The sequence below is a fragment of the Malania oleifera genome, chromosome 4, assembly GCF_029873635.1.
Source record: "Malania oleifera isolate guangnan ecotype guangnan chromosome 4, ASM2987363v1, whole genome shotgun sequence".
NCBI lineage: Eukaryota > Viridiplantae > Streptophyta > Magnoliopsida > Santalales > Ximeniaceae > Malania > Malania oleifera.
Window position 1 is genome coordinate 65,672,772 of NC_080420.1, and position 17,083 is coordinate 65,689,854.

The following is a 17,083-nucleotide window of genomic DNA, read 5'->3' on the forward strand; positions in this document are numbered from 1 at the left end:
TGAACAAACACAGTCATGAAAGATTTCAAATGAGATTTGGTCACCCGTATAAAGGTTCGGTAGCCCGAATCAAAGTCAGTAGCAAATCTATGTGACTTTGGGTGCTTGGTCCTGGGTTCGGGTGCTTGACCATATGTGTTCAGTCGCCCGGGGCTGATTTGAACTGAAATTCTTGGTCATCTGAGTTGGTGAGCAATCCCTTTCGAGGCGTTTAGGAGCCTGAGGGAGGTAAGCATATTTATGGTTCAGTCACCCAAGGTATGGTCAACTTTTTGACCTTCACGGTTCAAGCGCCTGAGGAGATTTGTACTCCAAGAGTTCGGTCGCCCGACCCCTCTTAGCTTGCTTAGATATGTTCAGTTTTTAGCACAATTATTTCAAACTCATATATTTTACGCTATGTGTGCGTGAGTGTTGGTGCCTAGGGTCTTTCTATGGTCTAGTTGAGCTTACACTATATTCTGTATGCATGATGTGCAGGCGATGAGCATACATCTATAGCCTAAGTTGCTATTATAGACCCATATGAATTATTTCAGAACGATATGAATTACAATTACAATTACAAGTTACAAATCTTCATGGTCTTCTTGTTTCCACAAGTGTCCTTCCTTGGGATATTAATTTGAACCTGCACAAGCACTTGTCAAACATCAAATATTAGTATTTGTCATTATCAAAACCGGGCGCGACCTGTAAGGTCAACATTCTCCCCCTTTTTGATGATGACAAAAACATTTTGCAAAAATTGGGTATAGCTTAAATAAGCTCCCCCTAACAGTATGCATCATGTATTTCAACCTTACCCAATTATTTTTGCCTCTCCATCTCCCCTTTTTGGCAACCGCAAAAGGGGCTATAAGAATGAAAATTCTAGGCAATGGGTAAATGTTACATTTATACATGAGAAATTTTAGAAAGATTTAGAAAAATTTCGGTAGAGTGCCATTTGTAAACCGGACTTTCCAAAGTAAATCCTATATAAGATGTAACCTATTTGAGTTTATATTCCCTAACAGTTTATCCACAACTATTCAAATAGTTCAGTATGGTCCAACCAGTAAATAAAGTTTCAATATGATCATGCAATAAATACAATGCATGTGTACACTATCAATAATCAGCTTTCACAAAGTCTAAAGCAAGAAGGCAAGTCAACAATAATATTAGTTGCTAAGACTTAGAAAGTTCTTATTTGAGTGCTCCCCTTAAATTTATGCAAGTTATGAAACATTTAAATTTAGGAAGCTTCTCTACTATGCATTAAGCCTAACTCACGTCTAATTTGTATAAGCCTATCCTTGGGTAGTGGTTTAGTGAATATGTCGGCCCATTGTTCATTGGTGCATACAAACTCAAGTGCAACATCTCCTTTTTGTACATGATCACAAAGAAAATGATGTCTAATCTCAATCTGTTTAACTCGTGAATGTGAGATAAGATTTTTAGAGATGTTGATTGCACTAGTATTGTCACATTTAATCTGTATCGTATCATAGTGCAATCCAAAATCCATAAGTTGTTGTTTCATATAGAGTTTGGGCGCAGCAACTTCCAGCCGCAATATATTCTTCTTCTGCTGTGGATAAGGCAACTGAGTTTTGTTTCTTGGAGAACCAAGAAACAAGAGATTGTCCTAAGAAATGACAAGTGCCGCTAGTGCTATTTCTATCAACCTTACTACCGAAAAAGTTAGCGTTAGTGTAACTAACAATCACAAAGGTAGTATGCTTAAGGTACCACAAGCCTAATTCTATAGTCCCAACAAGATACCTAAGAATTCGTTTGATAGCTTTTAAGTGAGATTCCTTCGAGGCAACCTAAAACCTAGCACACATACACACACCAAACATAATATCAAGCCTACTAGCAGTGATATATAGGAGACTCCCAATCATGCCACGATACAATTTTATGTCAATAGGGATTCCTTGTTCATCTTTATTAAGCTTAATGAAAGAGTTCATAGGTGTACCAAGAATTTTGCAATCTTCCATATTAAATTTCTTTGGCAAGTACCTGATATACTTAGATTGACATATGAAAGTTCCATGATTAGCTTGCTTAATTTGTAGCCCTAAGAAGAAACTAAGTTCACCCATCATGCTCATTTCAAATTCATTACACAACCCATCATTAGTTGCCCCAAAAATGATATCATCCACATAAATTTGAACAAGGAGCATATCATCATTTTTGGATTTGATGGAAAGTGTAGTGTTAATTTTTCCAAAAATAAACCCATTTTCCAGTAGAAAACCACTAAGCCTCTCATACCAAGCTCTAGGAGCTTGCTTCAATCCATATAAGGCTTTAGATAGCCGGTACACATGATCAAGATATTTATGATTTTCAAAACTGGGTGGTTGTTCTACGTAACCTCTTCATTAATGAAACCATTTAGAAAAGTGCTTTTAACATCCATTTGAAATAATTTAAAATTTTTAAAAGCGGCAAAGGCAAGTAGCATACGAATGGCTTCTAACCTAGCAACAGGAGCATATGTTTCATCAAATCCAATCCCTTCCTGTTGGTTATACCCTTGGGCAACTAGTCTAGCTTTATTCCTAGTTACTACCCCATTCTCATCTTTCTTATTTCTATATACCCATTTAGTTCCAATGATGGTGTGCTCATTAGGCCTAGGAACTAAGGTCCATACTTTGCTTCTTTCAAATCGGTTAAGCTCTTCTTGCATGGTCATCACCCAAGACTCATCTTCTATGGCTTCTTAAATATTTTTAGGTTCTTCTTGGGATAAGAAAGCAGAATGATTCACTATATTTCTCAAGGAGGATCCTGTGGCTACTCCACGGGATGGTTCGCTTATGATTTGATCTATAGGATGACTTCTAATGAATTTCCAATCTCTAGGCAACTCTAGATATTCATTGTCTTCAGATGATTTTTCATTTTCTTCCAAGTTTTCACTTGCATTATTTTCAATAGATAGTTTGTCTAAGCATTTTCTAATATCAATATCATCTTCATCATCTTTCTTAGAAAATGGATTAGCTTCATCAAACACAACATAAATAGATTCGATGACTGTCAAAGTTCTTTTATTGAAAACCCTATATGCTTTACTATTAAGTGTATAGCCTAGGAAAATGCCTTCATCAGATTTGGAATCAAATTTTCCTACATGTTCATTATTTCTAAGCACAAAGCATTTACAACCAAACACATGAAAAGAGGAAATATTAGGCTTATGGTTGTTCCACAATTCATAAGGGGTTTTATTAATCGAAGGTCTAATCAACACCCTATTCATAACATAACATGCAGTATTGATGGCCTCGGCCCAAAAATATTTAGGTAAGTTATGCTCATTCAACATAGTTCTACCCATTTCTTACAGTGACCTATTCTTTCTTTTTATTACACCATTTTGTTGAGGTGTCCTAGGTGCAGAGAAGTTATGTGATATGCCATCTAAGTCACAATATTTTTCTATGCTTTCATTTTTGAATTTCGTGCCTCTATCACTTCTTATGTGAGTAATTTTATATTCCTTTTCATTCTAAATTCTCCAACAAAGTTTGGTGAACTATTTACATGATTCATTTTTATGTGCAAGGAACAACACCCATGTGAATCTAGAAAAGTCATCCATAATTACAATGGCATAAGATTTACCACCAAGACTTTGCACAGAATTAGGTCCAAACAGATCTAGGTGAAGCATCTCTAAAGGTCTAGTAGTAGATATGAATTTCTTTTTCTTAAAACTAGATTTTGTTTACTTACCCATTTGACATGCATCACATATTTTATCCTTTACAAAAGACTTCTTAGGAAAGCCTTTAACTAATTCTTTTCTAACAAGTTTAGACAATAAATCCATGCTAGCATGTCCTAAACGCCTATGCCACAACCAACTAGCTTCATTTATAGCAAAAAAACATGTTACTTGTTGTGAAGCTAAATTATCAAGAGAGGTAGTATAAACATTCTCATGTCTATCAGTAGTAAATAGCACTTTGTGATCTGTGTTATTTTCTACTATGCATTTTTCATTTTCAAAAGATACTTTATATCCTATGTCATACAACTGACTTATGCTAAGTAGATTATGTTTCATTCCGTCAACCAATAAGACATTTTCAATAGTAAGAGAGGAATCCTTACCAACCTTACCTACCCCAATGATGCGTCCTTTGGCATTGTCGCCAAATGTCACATAGCCTCCATCCTTGGGAACAATTGAAGTGAATTTTCCCTTGTCGTTGGTCATGTGTCATGAGCATCCACTATCCAAGTACTACCAGTCCTTGGACGAGGATGATCTTAGGCATACTTGCAGAATAAGCTAAGTAACTGATGTTGGTCTCCAAATTTTGTTAGGTCCATGGGGGTTAGTGGCAGGATCTCCCTTAACTACCCATACTTTCCTAATTCTAACATGCTTATTCCTAAGTGGACAATCAAATTGAATGTGACTAATTTCCTTACATTTAAAGCATTTTAATCTACACTTAGGTTCTTTAGGAGGAATATGGGACTTTGATTCATGTGTAAAACATCCTAAATAAAGATCTGGTCATCTAACATTTTCAACACCATTAAAACCAAGACCCTCTTTACTTAAGGAGTTTTTTTGGGCACCAAGTAGTTTTTCAAAGTTGTGTTTGCCCTCGGTGAATTTAAAACTAATTTTGGAGCTATTCAAGCTCAACAATAGTAGCCTCTTTTTCTTTTAAAATCGAGGCATGAAAGGTTTTTGCCATATTAAATAATTTTGATCAATTTTCACATTTCTTTTTCAAATCATTATTTTATTTGGTCATTTTACCTAACAATTTTGAAACACAAATATATTCAAACTGTAATTCTCTAAATGTAGGCATGCAGTCAGAATCACAATCATTAGATGAATAATAAGAAGATAATGAACTAGAAGACGATACCTCATCCTCGTGTGCCATCAAGCACAGATTAGCGACCTCTATGTCACTATGATCTGAATTTGAGTCGTTGCTACTGAATTTGTCCCATGAAATCCTAGCCTTCATGACTTTCTTCTTTTTCTTAGCCTCCTTTTTCAGTAGTGGGCAATCGGGTTTGATGTGCCCCACCTTGTTGTAGTTATAGCACATAGGAGCATTTTATTTTTCTTTTCTTTTGCTTGACTCTCCCTTCTTACTAGTAAAGTCTCTATATTTTTTAAATGGCTTCCCGTTCTTCCTAAAAAATCTTCTAAACTTTCTGGTTAACATAGCCATTTCATCATTAGTGTCAGACTCACTGCACTCACTAGATCTATTATTAGATGCTTTCAGTGCAGTCACTTTCTTAGCCCTATTATGCTCATTAAGTCTTTCATTTATGGACAATTCATTAGTAATCAAGGAACCTATCAATTCATCTAAGGTCATGGCCTTAAGGTCTCTACCCTCAGCAATGGTCGTAGCCTTGGCTTCCCAAACAGGAGGTAAGCCTCTAAGGATCTTCCTAATCATCTCATATGTGGGATAGGTCTTTCCTATTGCATGCAGTGAGTTTATGATGTCTGTGAATCTAGTGTACGTGTTCTGAATGGACTCACCTACATTCATTCTAAAGGCCTTATACTCATTGGTCAACATGTCTATCCTACTGTCTTTCACATCTCTAGTACCCTCATATGTGACCTCTAACTTATCCTATATTTCTTTTGCAGTAGAACATGTCATAATCCTGCTAAATTCATTTACATCAAGAATATAGTATAAAATATTCATGGCAGTGGCATTAAGACTAACATCTTTCATATCATCATCATCATACTCATCCTCGCTCTTAGGAATCCTAGCTGCACCCTCAGTTTTCATAGGGACATAGTTTCCTTTAGAGACAATCCTCCACACCTTCCAATCAACATTCTAAAGGTAGATGCGCATCCTCTGTTTCCAGAAGGTGTAATTAACACCACTGAAAATAGGAGGTCATGTGGAAGATGGTCCCTTGGGAAAAGGGGTCACAGAGCAATGAGCTATATGTGATCTTTCGACAAAATAGAAACTAGTCTATGCTACGTGGCTTTGATAGCAATTGTTAGCTTTACCGTGATCCTAAGAGGGGGGGTGAATTGGTATTTTTAAAATTTAATCCCTAGGTCAATCTCCTAACACTAGTATATTCACAATCCTATGGTCAATCTAGTGCAAGTAAAGTAAATGTATACCCAAAAGTAAATAAACCAATTTAAACAATCACACAAGCACCAGAAAGTAGTAAAGAGAGGGTGACACTCAGATATGTTATCGAGGTTTGGCCAATTGCCAACGTCCCCGCCTTGGCTAACAAGCACAAGGGTTACCACTATAACTTGCTCACTTAAATGGGTGGAGTGGCACCTATACAAACCAGGTCAATTAGCATAGGGCTGACCTCAATCTATACACCAATCCTTACCGGGCTGGATTACCGCCCCCTCAGGCCACACCTGGAAACACTCAGATTTTTACAATCAAATGGTACAATGAAATAGTGCTTTCTTGTAAAGCAGATTTGTACCCAAATAATAAGCTCAATCAAATGCGCATCAATAGCATGATATAATGTAAGCTCAGTAATGCAAGATGTATTCTACCAACACTCAACACAGTATCGTCAATATGAAACTCAAGAGTGTTTGACGCAATACAATCAGTATTATGCTTAAGAATAATAAATACAAGTAATGACTTAGAATTTAAACTAAATATTTCAGCCAACATATAAATATTCCAAGTATACTAGATAGATAAACAAATTAGTTTCAAAATGATTTTCTTCAATGAGATAAGAACAGAGCTAGTTTAAAAGGATTGTTTGCTTGTTTGAAAAATTCTTTACACACCAAAACGAAGCTCTTGGACACTTGCAATGAAATGAAAATATCCTAAGCTTCCTTGGTTTAATCCCACACAAGATTTATAATGAGCGAATATGCGGGACAAACCTAATCTATGCTCCCAAAAATTAAATATCAAGTAAGCACAAAAAAGGGAGGAATAGCTCTAAGCAACAATAAAAAAAACACGAATGAAACACTCACAATCTCGGATTTTATCAAGAGGATTCAAGTTTGAGAGTATTAGGGCAAAAAGTGAATTTTTATGAGAGAGAATTTTTGCTAATCACTTTTCTAATTCTTCTCTAATCATGCAAATGAAGGCCTATTTATAGGCAGGTAGAAAATTATAATCGTTCGGGACACAATGGGAATAATTAAGAAAGTCCTAAAAGATTAAAATTCATTTAACCCGTCTTAACCTAGTTTTACCGCGATTAAATTGATTTTAACCGTCCAAGGTTTGGGTGGCTGAACCTTGGTTCAGTCACCCGAATAGACACAGTCATTAAAGATTTCAAATGAGATTCGGTTGCCCGTATAAAGGTTCAACAACCCGAATCAAAGTCAATAGCAAATCTACGTGACTTCGGGTGCCCGGTCTTGGGTTCGGGTGCCCAAACACATGTGTTCAGTCACCCGGGGCTGATTTGAACTAAAATTCTTGGTTGTTTGAGTTGGTGAGCAGTCCCTGTCAAGGCGTACGGGCGCCTAAGGGAGATAAGCCTATTTATGGTTCGGTCACCCGAGGTATGGTCAACTTTTTTACCTTCACGGTTCGGGCACTCGAGGAGATTTGTACTCCAAGAGTTCGGTCGCCCGACCCCTCTTAGCTTGCTTAGATATGTTCAGTTTTCAGCGCAATTATTTCACACATATATTTTATGTTATGTGTGCATAAGTGTTGGAGCCTAAGGTTTTGTTATGGTCAAATTGAGCTTACACTATATTTTGTATGCATGATGTGCAGGTGATGAGCATACATCTACAGCCTAAGTTGCTATTACAGACCCATCTGAATTATTACAGGCCGATATGAATTACAATTACAATTACAAGTTACAAATCTTTGCGATCTTCTTGTTTCCACAAGTGTCCTTCCTTGGGATATTAATTTGAACCCGCACAAGCACTTGTCAAACATCAAATATTAGTATTTTTCATTATCAAAATCGGGCACGACCTATAAGGTCAATATTACGAATTATGGAATGGCTATAGACCAAACATATCATATTTTCATGTCTTTGACTGTAAATGTTTTGGTCTTAGAGACAATGAACACCTAGGAAAGTTTGATGTGAAATCTAATGAAGGTATCTTCCTAGGGTATGCTTTAGATAGTAAAGCCTATAGAGTATATAATAAATGAACATCGATGGTCATAGAATCTATTTATGTAGTGTTTGATGAGCTAAATCCCTTCTCCAAAAGAACTTATGAAGATGAACTTGAAATCAACAAAGAATTTGAAGACCTATCCATTGATAATAATTCAGAAAAGAAGAATGAACGTAAGGAACCATCCATTGAAATTGATCAAATTGAAAATGAGGTTAATGAACCACCTAGAGAATGAAAATATATAAAGAATCATCCCATTGATCAAATAATAGGTGAACCATTACGTGGAGTGGCCACTCGATCCTCTCTTAGAAATATGATTAGTTAATTTACATTTCTATCTCAAGAAGAACCAAAAAATGCTAGTGAAGCTATAGAGGATGAATCATGGGTGTTGTTCATGCAAGAAGAATTAAATCAATTTGAGAGAAACAAAGTATGGACATTAGTTTCCAAACTTGAGGATAAGATGGACATTAGTTCCCAGACTTGAGGATAAGTCAATCATAGGAACCAAATGGATATATAAGAATAAAGAAGATGAACATGGAGTAGTTGTGAGAAATAAGTCTAGATTAGTAGCTCAGGGATATAAACAAGAAGAATGTATAGATTTTGAAGAAACATTTGCACCTGTAGCTAGAATGGAAACCATTCGAATGCATTTAGTATGTGCAGCTTTTAAGGATTTCAAGTTATATCAAATGGACGTCAAAAGAGCATTTTTAAATGGCTACATAGATGAAGAAATGTATGTAGAACAACCCCCAGGTTTTGAAAACCATAAGAATCCAGATCATGTGTATGACTGACAAAAGCCTTATATGGTTTAAAGCAAGCTCCTAAAGCTTGGTATAAAAGGCTAAGTGGTTTTCTATTAGAAAATGGATTTATGATAGGAAAGATAGATACAACCCTGTTTATTAAGTCTAAGAAAGATGATATTCTTCTAGTGCAAGTATATGTAGAAGCTATCATATTTGACACTACAAATCAAGAATTATGTGATGAATTTTCTAATACCATGCAAAATGAATTTGAGATGAGCATGATGGGTGAACTAAATTTCTTACTAAGACTTCAGATCAAACAAGCAAAACATGGAATATTCATAAATCATTGAAGTATATTAGACACATACTCAAAAAGTTTAATATGGAAGATGAAAAAATACTAGGTACACCTATGAGCGCTTCATTGAAATTAGATAAAGATGAACAAGGTATTCCAGTAGATGTCAAGTTATATCATGGAATGATAGGTAGCTTATTATATCTGACTACCAGTAGACCTGATATAATGTTTAGCGTATTTTTGTAGGTAAGATTTCATTCTGCACCAAAAGAGTCACATTTGTTAGCCGTTAAACGAATACTTAGATACCTAATAGGAACCATGGAAATTGGATTATGGTATCCTGAGTACAAATCCTTTGAGATTATCAGCTATTCAGATGCTGATTTTGTGGGCAGCAAAGTGGATAGGAAGAGTACTAGTGGTACTTGTCATTTCTTAGGACACTTTTTAGTCTCTTGGTTTTCCAAGCAACAAAATTCAGTAGCTTTTTCCACAGCTGAGGATGAATACATAGTAGCAGGTAGTTGTTGTGCTCAAACACTATATATGAAGCGATAACTGAAGGATTTTGGTTAAGTTATGAAACAATCCCTATTAGATGCAATAATACAAATGCAATAAACATATCAAAGAATCCCATATTACATTCACGAACTAAGTACATAGAAATACGACATCATTTTCTTCATGACCATGTACAAAAAGGGGATGTGGCACTTGAGTTTGTATGTACGGATGAACAATAGGCAGATATATTTACGAAACCACTTGCGGAGGATAGGTTTATCCAAATTAGGCGTGAATTAGGCCTGATGCATAGTCGAATGGTTGCTTCGAATTATATAAGATAATATAATTCAGGGGGAACAATGTCACTTAAGATGTAATCACTATGTGTCAAATCAATAATCTTTTAGTATCGCATTAATTCACATTTGGTATCAAATCAATCAACATTGTTCACAATCGACATAACATTAGTCCACATTTGATATCACATTAATCAATATTTGGTATCCTCACATAATCGTTCAACTTATGCATTAGCAAGGGGGATGGTTGATGTAAAAAAGGGAGAAGTAAAGTCTATTAAAAATATAATGGTTGAAAAAGCTTACAACTTTAAGATTTCTAAAGGGAGAAGAACAAGAGGTTATGTCCATTCAGATCTTATTATTATACACCTTTTTGTTGATGTCAAAAGGGGGGAAAAAACGAGAGCAAAAATAATAAAAACAAATCAGAAGCAAAGAAGAAGTTATGCAAAGGGTGAGATATACAAAGGGGGAGAAACTCTTGTTGATGTCATGGTTGAAACATCATGAGCATATTCATAGGCATATTTATTATGAAACACTTTGTGTATGAACATGAGCATATTATTATTTATTGAATATTTGATGCATTAATTGAGGGGGAGCCTTGTTAGGCGTAACCCATTATATATATATATATATATATATATATATTCGCTCATGTATTTGTCATCATCAAAAAGGGGGAGATTGTTGACTCTACGAGTCCAAGACGGTTTTGATAATGAAAAACCACTTGGTATTTGATATGCTCATTTAGTTTGTGAACAAGAACTATATTAAGCATGCACGGAAGAATAACACGTCATGGAAGCCTTAAACTAAAGCGCACATATCTTGGCAAGATCCATGGAACTCAAAGAGTATGAGAATCAAGGTGCAAGCGGCAAAGTTCAAGAACATCTTGAGAATAGGTAGTTAGAACTCATGTATTTACGTTTTCATATGATTTAATTTGAGGCTCAACATATACCTTAGAATGATTTTAGGACTCATGCATTTTATGAATCTCATTAGGAGACATTCATGGACTTAGAATTAATGTCAAAACCCTGATAAATAGTTTTATAAAAGAGCCAAGAAAGAAAGCAAAACAGATTTTTGAATTGGAAAGTAAATATGCAAAAATTGGGAACTTTAGATGACTAGACCTTAAGTTCGTTTGACTAAAGAATTTCCTCAGGCGTCTGAAGAATAAGCTCAGTCGTCTGAAAATTTTTGGGTGAAAAACAGAAACTGGCAGAAGTACCTTAGAAAACTTAACCTTGACCTTAGTCATCTAAACTCGACACTTCGGTCATCTGACCCTTGACCTCGGTCGTCTGACCCTATGTCCAGGCTATTTTTTTGAATGATAAAAATGACTTTAGTCGTCTAGGCTTTTGACCTCAGTCATCTGAACTTGCAGGAAACATTAAAAATGTAATTTTTATTTAGCAAACACGCGAGCTATCTTATGATTCAATGGTTAAGATCAATTCTAAGGGTAAGACACTATATATACTAATTATCTAAACCCTAGTTCGCATGCCAAGAAAAACAAGAAGAAAAGAGAACACCTTTTGAAAGTGAATTGAAAACATTGAGCACTTTGCTATATGGGTGCCTGCACTTCAACTTACACTTATCAAGCTTGGGCAAATTTACTCCAGAAATCAAAGGGGTTTTCATTCACACAACTTTATTTCCTCTTGGTATTGAGGTTTGGTTGATTCTTTTAGCTTTTTCAAGGGACTCTCATATCAATATCTATCATTGAATATCTTTAGAGAAACTTAATATTGAGTTTTGTTTTCATATTCATATGAAGATTGTTTTTGACTAGTTGAATACTTGAGAAAGTTTTTATTTGGACATTGTTTAAAGAGTAATCATTCAAGTGTTTTCAAAGTTGAAGACGTGATATTTTGATTACTTCTAAACTAGTTGATTAGATATCCTAAGAAGTGCATAACTATACCTATACATATTGAAGGATATTTATTGAAAATCATATAATAAGTTTTTTATCGTTGGTATTCTCATCATATAGATACATACATATATATACATACATATATATATATATATATATATACATATATATATATATATATATATATATGCATTAGGGCAAATACTACCAAGATCACATTGAGATTGAAATCTTGAGAGAAATATTGTTTTTGGCAAAGTGTGTGTCAAATCTTTGCACTCTTCAAAGCTAATTTTGTATTCAAAGATTTAACCTAAGTTTCTCCAAAGTATTGATTGATATAAACATTTTGGGAGATTTGATAAAACGAGAATTGTGTGTTGAAGCATATCATACATAAACGATTGTACCATTTCATACATTCTGAGCTTCAAGTTATATCATATGTTAACGTATTAGGAATTTGAATTGTACCCACAAGCTTTTGTTTGGAAGCATTTTTGAGTGTTTTTACAGATTTTATTGTATTCACGATTCGATGTGTGAACCGGTGTTTGAGGAGAGAGTTGTATCTCTTGTAAACAGCCAAGTAGGAGGGAGTTGTACCTATTGTAAGCAACGGATTGTAAGGGAAGCTCTGTCCCAATTTAAGGAGCAAGGCTTAAGGAGCGAGAATTTTAGTGAAATCCTTGAGTGGTTGCTCAAGGCGAGGACGTAGACTGAATTGGCTGAACCTCATAAAAACTGTGTTTGTCTTCTCTTTTCCCTTTACTCTTTACTTTCAACACTACATTTATATTGTTCATATTGCATATGTAGGTTGAATAACATTGCACAGAGTCAATTGGGCAATAAGAACTCATTAGTAAATTAAATTTGTTGTTTGTTTATAAATCCCTAAGATTGGTTTGCTAAATATACAAGTAGGGATTAAGTGGTAAATAATTCAAAGAATTTTTTAAAATACCCAATTCACCACCCCTCCCCCCCCCCCCCCCCGCTCTTGGGATTACACCTAACTCAACATAGGCAATTTGGCCGAACCTAGATACCATATTGCGTGTATTGTTTACTTTCCGCACTTTACAATTACTGCACATGTATGTTTATTTGACGATTGCATAGACTGACCCTAGGTTGTATTACACTATTGATAAATCCAGTTAACCTAGGCAATAAATTTTAAATACCCAATTCACCCTCCCTCTTGGGGTTGCACCAAAGCTAACAGTGTGTAATAAGGATGGTGGGTCCTTAACTTTGAAGCATGGACGGAAGTTATGCTTTATGTGTCATCGTCATTTTCTACCACCTGGACATCCTTCAAGGACTTGTTCTGATAGAAGCTTTAGTGGAAAACCTAAATAAAGGTTGCAACCAAATCGAATAAGTGGGGAAGAGATATTAAACCATTTGAAGTTGATAAGAAATTTGAAATTTGGGAAAGCACCAAGTAGTATAAAAAGGAAACATACTGAGATTGAGTTTAATTTGACGAAGAGAAGCATCTTTTTTGACTTGCCATACTAGAAAGATATTTCACTGCACCACAACTTAGATGTTATGCACATTGAGAAAAATATTTGTTAGAATGTGAGTGGTACATTATTGGATATAAATGGGAAAACAAAGGACAATGCAAATGTTTGCCGGGATATGAAAGAGATGGGAATACAACCTGAGTTGCACCTGATTCATGATGGGGACAAGCTTCTCATGCCATCAACATGTTACACATTGTTGATGGATGAAAAAAATACTTTCTTTGAATGGGTGAAATTAGTGAAGTTCCCAGATGGATATGCATCTAACATATCTCGATGCATAAGTACAAAGGAAGGTATGGTGTTAGGAATGAAAATTCATGACTATCATGCCTTTCTTCAAAGGGTTCTACTAGTTTCCATTCATAGATACTTGACTGACAATGTTTGCTAATCATTAATTAAGTTGCGAACTTATTTTTCCCACAGTTGTGCCAAAAAAAGTTGACCTTAAACGTACTTGAACGGTTAGAGGGCAATATTGTAATCATACTATGTAAGCTTGAAAAAATATCTCCACTAGCATTCTTCGATGTTATGGTCCACCTTGCTATCTATTTAACATGGGAGGCCATAATTGTAGGACCAGTGTAATATCGTTAGATGTATCCAATTAAGAGGTAATTTTTATGATTGATGTGTCCTTAAAATGCACTATTTTAGGCCCTCATTTATCTATGTTTTTTCCTCATTTATCTCGTATTTTCCCCTTCCTATCATAGTTTGAAGTTATGCATGGTTTGTTCATGTTTCGAGAAAATCAAGTTAAAACCATGGAGTTAAGAAATGCAAGAAGCCAATGGAGTAATTGGGAAGCACAACGATCAAATAGATGCTCAACCAAGCCCCCAAAGCCTCAGTTCGTCAAAGCAATCAAGACCCTCTTCGACTATGTGGTACGACCAGCAAGCATAAGGGGCGAGCAGGTCGCAGAAGGAAGACTCCAAGGTTTAAAGTGAAATTGGGATGCTTCAAGGTTTGACCATAGGTGCCACCAAGTGACCTTGAGGTGTGACTAGGTTGGCTAAGCATGAGACTAACTAAACTATAGATCCCTAGAGTCTCTAGTAGTGGCGCGATCAGGAGACCTATAGCCATTACCAGGTCAAGGAAGCTTAGAATTTCCACGAGTCTCAACCAAGGTGTGGCAAGAGGAAACCAAGGGTGCAACTTGGTCGCTAGGTGCCCATCAACCTTCTTGATGAGATCTTCCACAAAACTTTCCTAATTTGAATTTGAATCTTTGTAAACCCTTTTGGGTATAAAACCTAGCTTCGACTATGTGATTAGGGTTCCCCTTTGGCCCCTCTTTGGTTAGCAATAGACCTAGAGTGTCTTTGGGTGCCACTTAGAGTATATTTACTGCTTTCCTTTCAATTCCTTGTACTGGTTTGTGCTTGGATTCATTGAAGGCCCATGACAACCTTCAAGTTCTGGGTGCGGCTGCGTAGATTAGTCAGTTCTTGATTGTATTCCCGATCACTAGTGACAGACCTTCAAGCTGCAACTGAAATCATTTTTCAATACATGTTATTTTACTTTGCTTTGATTTAAATTCTACACTTTAAATACATTGCCTTTAATTTCCATGCACTTTTACTTCTCTAATTGTGATGAGACCCAAGGGGATAGGATAACATAGCTAGGGATTTAGTCACTTATATGTAATAGGCTACGGTTCATGTAGGGGTGTTCTCGTAATTGTTGGATGGGGTATACCCTCGTTCCCGATCGTGCTACTAATGATTGGTGCACCTTCTCTACCCTATACCACTTGAATGGTTCACTTGATCGTCTAGCCTAGTATGGATAGCTGACCAGACATAGCTATCACTAATGATAGCCTAAGCTAGATTAATGATTTGAGATTTTCTTTGTAGGGGTAGTGTTAATATAATTTACATGCTTTCGTAATTGATAGAAAACAACTTCAAAACCTCACCTTTTTCCTTTTACATAAAGTGTAGTAAATTAGGCTAGAAATGGTGAACAACTGCACTGGAGTCACTGAGGATTGATACCCGATTTACTCATTGCTCTACTAAACTTGGGATTAGTTAGGTTATAAACTTTATCTTTGGTAGTTAAGGACCCAAGCCTTGGCGAGCCTACCAATGATGCAATAATTTTCACATGATTTCCTCCCTTTATTTGTAGATGTCACTAATACCATGTAAAATGCACAAGTTCTTCTCCACTTTAAATAACTATGTGCGCAATAAGGCACAGCCAGAAGGCTCAATCATTAAGGCATACATTGATAGTGAATTTCTTGCATTTTACTCAATGTATCTACATGATACTCATGATGAGTGAAATGTAGACATTCATGGTAATGATCAAGATGAAGAACCCATCAACACTGTGTTTTGAGCAAATGTTTGACTATTAGGTGGATGGGTATATGATTTCATTGATATGGAGGACCTAGCAAAGGTGTAGTTTTACATCCTCGTAAATTGTGATGAAATTATTACAAATATCGAGTATGTGATTTCTTAATCCATACTTTGCACTATATATATATATATATATATATCTTTGTGTGTGTGTGTGTGTGTGTGTGTGCTTAGTTGACATGAACATATACTATTATTGCATATAGTGAACATAAAGTTGAAATTGTGAAGGAAAATGAAAGGAATGTTGAAGAAAGACATAAGAATGAATTTGTCAACTGGTTTAGGACACGTACAAGTAATAAAATTTCTATAAGTTTGAAGCAAAGTAAAGTTTCAATAATGATTAACTCATCTAAACTTCTTTTTTACTAGATGAAAGTCATGTATTATAATAAAGAACCAACGTCAAGTAAAGATTCGTACATGTTGGCATGTGCCCCTGATCAAGGAGTTAACCACTACGTTGGTTGCATTATTAATGACTTAAGATTTCATATGAAATCACTTGAACAGTATAGAGTAACCCAAAATAGTGGGCTTGATGTGGTACGCACAAAAGAAGATGAGGATATTGACTTTTTTGGTATCTTAAATAACATTATTAAGCTAAACTATGAAGCCAGTAGACTCGTCTATTTGTTTAAATGTGACTGATGGGATATTAGCAATAAAAAAGTGGGATAAACACAGATACCTACTTTACTAGTGCCAATTTTAGTAGGACATGGTATGAAGATGACCCTTTTGTGCTAGTAACATAGTTAAAACAAGTGTTTTACCTTAAAAACGCAAAATTGAAGGGTGATTGGTAGGTTGCACGAAAAATTTAGCTCAAAAGTTTGTATGACATAACAGAAGTTCCAGATGGGGAGAAGAATGAAATTTGTTGAAATTCATGTATTCCCAAAAGGGGGGTGAATTAGGTATTTAAAAATTTATGCCTAGGTTCAATTCAATTCACAACCAGAATAACTCAACCTAGGGTCTGTCTAAGAAAATACTAAGAACCATGTTCACTCTATGAGTCCAATCCGGTTTTTATAATGACAAATCACTTGGTATTTGATCTGTGCATTGAGTTTGTGAACAAGAACTATATTAAGCATGCACAGAAGGATAACGAGTCATGGAAGCCATAAAGTAAAGCATACATATCTTGGCAAGATCCA